The sequence below is a fragment of the Poecilia formosa genome, unplaced genomic scaffold (genome assembly GCF_000485575.1).
Source record: "Poecilia formosa unplaced genomic scaffold, Poecilia_formosa-5.1.2 Scaffold438, whole genome shotgun sequence".
In the NCBI taxonomy this organism is placed as follows: domain Eukaryota; kingdom Metazoa; phylum Chordata; class Actinopteri; order Cyprinodontiformes; family Poeciliidae; genus Poecilia; species Poecilia formosa.
The window spans coordinates 42363-49414 of NW_006800377.1; the positions used below are offsets into that span (position 1 = coordinate 42363).

A 7052-nucleotide genomic window follows, 5' to 3' on the forward strand; every position below is an offset into this window, starting at 1 on the left:
GTCACTCTAAAACAATCCTAACACTGGAGAATGATATCACAAAATTGAATAACGATATAAGTATTCTGAAGATCAACAGAGACAAGGTATTTATTCTTTCTTGTTTTCCCCTTTACTCTTTCTTCTTTCTTCAGGCTGACGACTGGCAGATTGGAGGAGATTTAAAATAGTTACGGGTAAATTCACCTATTTGGAACATAATTTACACTATATTCCTATAAATGTTCATTTGTATTTTATCATATGCGTAGCAGAAATTCTGTTCGTTTTCAGTTCCAACACAAGTTCAGCTTGAATGCAGCAAGTCAAGTTAGATGTGATGTGAGTCATGCAGCTGATAGAAATACAAAGACCTCTTGACTAAATTTCTATCAGATTCAAATAAAAAATAATTTAGTTTCCATCTGTCAGTAGTGGTTCTCCCCTAAACCCAACACAACTACTGCACTCTAATCTCAAAAATGTTAAAAAGATGAGACATCAGCACAATAGTTCAGCACGTTTTTTCATTCAAGCAAAGGTGATTTGTTATACATATATGGCTAATACTAAATATACAGCTCTCTGGTTTTCACGAACATTTTAAAACAGTATATTTGTAATGTTAGAGGATAAGCACATCTGTCAGCAAGTTTTCGTCAGAAAATATAAAATTACACCAGTAATGTCTGAGATGTTCATCCAAACACTGACTGTTAGAATTGGTTTTATGACTCTCTTTGTGATGTTTAAAACTCTTAGAAGTCTAATCCATACCAGGGAGCCCAACATGTATATCTTTGGCGGGAGTTTCTAGAGAACTCATACATGCTTAGACAGAACATGAAAACTCCATGCAAAAAGGTCCATGACTGGGATAAGAGCTTGTTGCTGCAAGGCAGCAAAGCTAACAACTAATCAACTACAGAGCAGCTCAACTGCAGTGAGTTTAAACTTTTTAAAGCCCAGTTGTTAAAAGCAAGGAGGGATGTCTGGCTTCCAAAGTTTTATTGTTAACATTAATAAAAACATTTACGTCCCTGTACCTTTTACTGCATCATTGTTCTGCATCTCCAGGAAATAGAGCACTGGAAGACAACAGCATACATTAAGCCTCATGATGCTGTTGACAGCACCGAGATCAACTTTGGGGACACTGGAAAGACTGAGTTCTCATTTGAAACTAGGACTGCAGAGTATAAATCCAAGGTAAGAGATGGCCGTTTATCTCATTGATAATCAAATGTGTTTGACAGAAGCAGAGATTCCTGCATAATATTCAAGCCTCTTAAAGTTTTCTCGTGATCAACTATAAACTGCTGGAGCACTGAGAACATGATGAAAATTACATTTTATTTTTAATAACCAGAACCAGTTATCCAAAAACTCTGCAGATTTCCATTGTGTAAATGCTCAAAATGTTGATTTACTATGTTTTCAGGAATGTACGATTAAATGCAAAATTGGATGTACAGTGGTGTGAAAATGATGTTGCTATTTTCCTGATTTACATGTGATAAACATGCAAAAAGAGGAAGTGTTTCAGAATATCAAACAAATCAAAATATTAGTCAAAGACAAAACTCCTGCTCTGCTCGTTATTTTGGTAATGGAACCGAAACGCACAGAATTGAGCAACACCTTGTTGAAACTATAATCACTGAGATTATTGTTGTTGTCGGGTCATTAATTTGAAAACGTTTTGATGATTTTTTTTGTTGTTGTTCTTTAATAAAGTTACAAACGTTTTGATAAGGAGTCAGAGGACGTGCTGGTCTCAGCCTCCTGGCAGCGTTCAGTTTGTCACAGACCAATGCGTTAGATCTTCATGAGACAACATAAACTGAGGAAAATAACTATTTACATTGGAGTGAGGTCACATCGTTTTATTTTTATTTTCTTTATTTTGTGTGCGTGTTAGCTTATTGTCTGGGAATAAATGCGGTTCAGTTTCATTGTTTAAATTTAAACAATAAAATACTGAAATAATGAAAAACTCATCATGTAATTGATTCCTTCTGGTCTAAACAACTGAATGTCGTCAGATTTCAGTGTATTTAGGTGAGTTTTGACGCTTTGTGGTTTGATATTGTCCACAGAAAAAGTTTGCGTGGCTGCCACACATTTTCATGCCAGAAAAAAAAGTGTGCGTACACTTACGCACACTGATAATTTTTATACATGCTGACTTTTGCATAAAATATGGCGCTGCACATTTTTTGTGTGCACGATTTATGCCTGAGGCCGCACATCTTGTTTGATATTGCTAAGGAAAATAGCAATATCCTTAAGCAAACCTCTGTTTTGCTTAAGGAACAAGCAAAACAGAGGTTTCAATCACAAAAGGCATTTCTTTTGTAACTTAGTAACTGAAGCCTTGAAATATAGTTCAGTGTGGAAAAATATTTAAAGTAAAATATAATGTAGAATCTATTTGAGTTCTTCTAATATGTTCTGATTTCATTTTTATCATGGTTTGAAGCAGTCATTTAATTAATTAGATTTTTATTTCTTATATTATTTAACTTGATTTTGGATTGATTTCGAATTTATGTCAATTTTTTCTTTACTTTTAATCATTTCCTTTTGAGTTTTATGCATAGTTGTGTTCAAATAATTTTATTCTTGGCTATTCAAATTTGTTATTTTATTACTCCAATATCTTAATTATAACAGTATTACTGAGTCTAGATCTTTTAAAACTATGGAGTCATGAGAAAACCTCAGCATTGGATCAGTAAATATCTTTCTGCCTCATTGTCCTTCCATTACAAACTGGGGAGTAAAAATATCTAGATCTAATCTTAAAAGTGTTTTCTGAATGGATCTCCTGTCAGACTTATGTTCAATTTTTCTATTGAAATAATCCTAAGTTTCAGTAAAAGCTTTGTTATATTTTAGAAATGTGAAATTGATTCTGATGTTTTCAGGTTCTGGAGGCCCAGGGGGCCCTGATGGGTCCACACCGACTCCAAACCCGGTAGAAATTTTACTGCTGAAATATTGGACATAGTTTTCATGTAAAAGGCTATGCAGAATAATAGAGTTTTATATATATATAATAACTCAATCTTATGATGATACATAACTATGCAACATTTTACATTAAATTTAAAATGTTTCACAAAAAATATTGCATTTTACAATTAAGTGTAATTAAAACATCCTGTCATTTTAATTTAATTGTATTTTTTACAAAATCTTTGATAAATTGTTGCTTTCATTTTAACACTTGTAGGTAAATAAGCAGCATCAGAACATTTTAAACATCTGTATGTTTTTACATAATTGTGTGATTCAAAGCCTTTGACTTGTCTCCATGTAGAGACCTAAATCACCAGAGAGGAAACCAACTGGAAGGTAATATTGGAGAAATCAAGCTTACATCAGAATCAGTTGTTTTGTATTAAAGTTAACAACTCTTGTCATATTTGATTGCAGTCCCAACGCTTCAAGTAGTCCCCAAAGCCAACCAGAAAAAGGCAACGATCAAAAGAAACCACCGCAAAGTAACAAGAAATAGACGGGACCTGAGAGGTAGAACATGGTTTAGAACAACAAAACTGTCTTTCCTTACTCTCTTTGATTAAGCAGACTCATCATTTCCCCACTGCAACTCAGAGTTCAGAAAAAGTAATGTAAGGTTTCTTCATCTGTAACTTAAAATAACAAAGTTGTTAGCATGTAGAAAGTAGAAACAGGAGTTTTGATGATTAAAAGAAGAAATCTGATCCCAGATTCCTTATGTGTCCATCAGCTGACCATAATATGTCACCATTGGTATTGTTCCGTCAGACCGTCATTTCACAAAACATACACAAAAAAAACAAACCTTGTAAAACTGCACCTGGGGTCAGAGTGACCCTGCTGGAAGGTGCACATGGTAAAAAGCTTGCCAGGTCAAATGGAGGGTTAATCCTTTTTGCTTTAACTCTTACTCGGGTATATAAAAAAGCACAACCTGGCAAGTCAATGGCGTTAAGCATAATTGGAGAAAGAGCTAAATGACCTGGAGCTGACTGCAGTGTTACAACCCAAACGTCTCTTATAAGGCAAATCAGATGATGATTGTTTCTCTGACTCAGTCCAGACAGTCCTAACCTTGATACTGATTTATGTCAATGGCTGCTACTGCAGAGTCATTTAGACATTTGAGCAACTGTCTCATTTTTTTAAATTTTTTTTTGAAGTGAAGAGAATCAATTTGTTTGTTTTCCTGTAGGATGAGGTGGATTAGGAGTGAACAGGACAGAAGGACGTCGTCCCCCCAGACAAGAAGGAACATGTCCTCTGCTGGCCAACTCAGAGAATGCAAAATATAACTAAGATAAAGATAATTAAACTAAATAATCAAGTCTTCATTATAGCACATACTGATTTTATCTAATAGATTTATTTAGCTGCATTTTGGTGTTTTTTCCCCTTTTGCTTCTGGTNAGAGGAAGATATTTAAAATAGTAATGACAAAATTCACCCATTTGGGATATCACTTACAGGCCATATATACACAAATATGTGAGAAATATAAGATATTTGTCACACTCTGTGGTTTTCAATATTAAAAAAACAATTTATTTTTAAAGTTAGAGAAGAAGCACATTTTTGGTTGGACAATGTTAAATAACATTTGTAATGTCAACGTGTTTTTCCAAACACTTTCATATGTTAGAATTGGCTTTATGACTCTCTTAGTGAAATTTAAAACTCTTGATACTCTTATCCATAAATACCAGGGAGCCCAACATGTACATGTTTGGCTGGAGTCATACATGCTAAGACAGAACATGAAAACTCCATGCAAAAAGGTCCATGACTGGGATAAGAGCTTTTTGCTGCAAGGCAGCAAAGCTAACAACTAATAAACTACAGCTAAACTTTTTTAAAGCCTAGTTGTTATAAGCAAGGAAGGATGTCTCTAACTGGCTTCCAAAGTTTTATTGTTAACATTAATAAAAAACATTTACGTCCATGTACCTTTTACTGCATCATTGTTCTGCATCTCCAGGAAATAGAGCACTGGAAGAAGACAACATGCATTAAACAAGGCGATGCTGTTGACGGCACCGGGATCGACACGGGTGGATTCAGACAGACCGACTTCTTTGTTCAAACTATGATTGCAGAGTATAAATCCAAGGTAAGAGATGACCGTTTATCTCATTGATAATCAAATGTGTTTGTCAAGGAAGCAGAGACTCCTGTAAAATATTCAAGTCTCTTAAAAAAAAAAATAAATAAATAAAATATATGCTGCTGAAAAAAGACCATATCCCATCGCTGACAGTCGATGAATTCATTGAATCACCCAACCTTAGCCACCACCTTATTTTACTCTTGGTATAAAATTATTTTTCTGAAAGCCGGTGTTACTTTTGCACCAGATGTAAAACATCTTCTAACGAGTTCAATGTTTGTCTCACAGAATGTTTTTCCAGAAGTCTTGGTGATTATTAAGATGTTCTGGAAAAAATTGAGACGATCCTTAATGCTCTGGTCGCTCAGCAAAGGTTTTCATATTGCAACTCTACAGTGTAGGCCATTTTTGCCTCCGCAGTCTATTTCTCATGATGGAAGCATGACCTCTGACCTTAACCAAGGCGAGTGAGGCCTGCAGTTCTCGGATGATGTTGTCGAGTCTTTTTGGATGAATTCTCACTGAGCTCTTGGGGTAATTTTGGTCGGCTGGTCGCTCCTAGCTTCACCGCTGCTCTTCGTTTTCACTGTGTGTGGATCTCGACTCTCACTGCTTCACTGGAGGCCCAGGCAATAAAAATGACATTATATCTAAATGATTTTCTTTCTCTTTTGTCTTTGATCTGCCATGATGCTTTGAGAACTTTATCAGGCAGGTCTTATTGATTTCATGTTGTGATTGAGAACAGCTGTGGCAGTAAAGTCAAGTGTGATAAACCAGGGTTAGCTATGTTTTAACAGGGGGATGGAGGAGCAAGCACTTTTTCACACAGGTCCAAGTAGGTAATATTACACACCTATAAGATTGCTGGACAGAGAGCACTCTCTTTAAACACAGGCTTTATTACTGCACCTATGGTCACTGTGAACAGAGCAATAAGATTCAATATGGAGTTTACCACCAATGTTGTCTGAGGTAGAAACAGCTAAAAGATTCAACAGAAATAAAATGCTTGAGTCTCAGTGAGCCTCTCTTTATTTGAGAACTGCAGGTTTTCATTCAGTCATTCTGGTTTTGGTCTGACCTGTCAATGGTTGTAACATGTAGACAATGACTTTTGTTCCTGCAGATCATTGCATGGGAGAAGAAAGTGAATGAGAAAGATACAGAACTCATTCAAGCTCGCAATGAGATTGATTCCCTCTCTCTCAAGATAGACATCCAAACCCATGAAATAAAGTCCCTCAAAGCCACAGTATGTAGAACACATTCAACAGTTTCTTTTTGCACTGATAAAACTCATCTATTATTCTCTCTCAAAACACCCAGATTGAAATCCAAAGGTCCGAAACAAATAAAATAGAGAAAAGTTACCAGGAACAATATAAAAAACTTCAACAATCCATCATAAATCTTAAAAAAACTTTGAGCAGTAAGGAGACACAGATGATGGTTTACATCCAGATGTGTGAAAGTGCTCGCTATGAAAGTGTGGCGATGAGTCAGCAAATTGAAAAGTACAAGAAACTGCTGGAACATGAGGAGAAAAGGTAATGTTTGGAAAGATCAAATAAATCATTTTAATTTCCCACAATGAGTTAAAGATTACTACTGGTTATGCTTCACAGAATCAAGAAACCTGAGCCATGCGAACAGCCCTCCGATTCAGCAGGTAAATACCTTTCTTAAACCAACACTGACAGAAGGTTACTCCTTAACCTCTTTCAGAAGACAGTTTGTCAATGCATCCACTAATAACAGCCTCTCTTAATATATATCAACCAACTCTAGATTTTACTGAACCTCAGTTGTGATTCCAGCAGTTTCTTGGACTTTTCAATTTGCTGACTCATCGCCACACTTTCATAGCGAGCACTTTCACACATCTGGATGTAAACCATCATCTGTGTCTCCTTACTGCTCAAAGTTTTTTTAAGAT

At 35.6% G+C, this 7052-nt stretch overlaps 1 protein-coding gene across 1 annotated transcript in view; it reads left to right on the forward strand.

Moving 5' to 3' along the window:
• The first annotated feature begins 1181 nt into the window (after positions 1-1181).
• The window catches only part of LOC103155625 (vimentin A1-like), a 6685-nt gene continuing 814 nt past the window's right edge, over positions 1182-7052 (forward strand). Inside the window, exon 1 of the mRNA XM_016663682.1 lies at positions 1182-1188. The gene's annotated coding sequence lies outside the window, so the exon portion shown is untranslated. The remainder of the gene's footprint in view (positions 1189-7052) is intronic.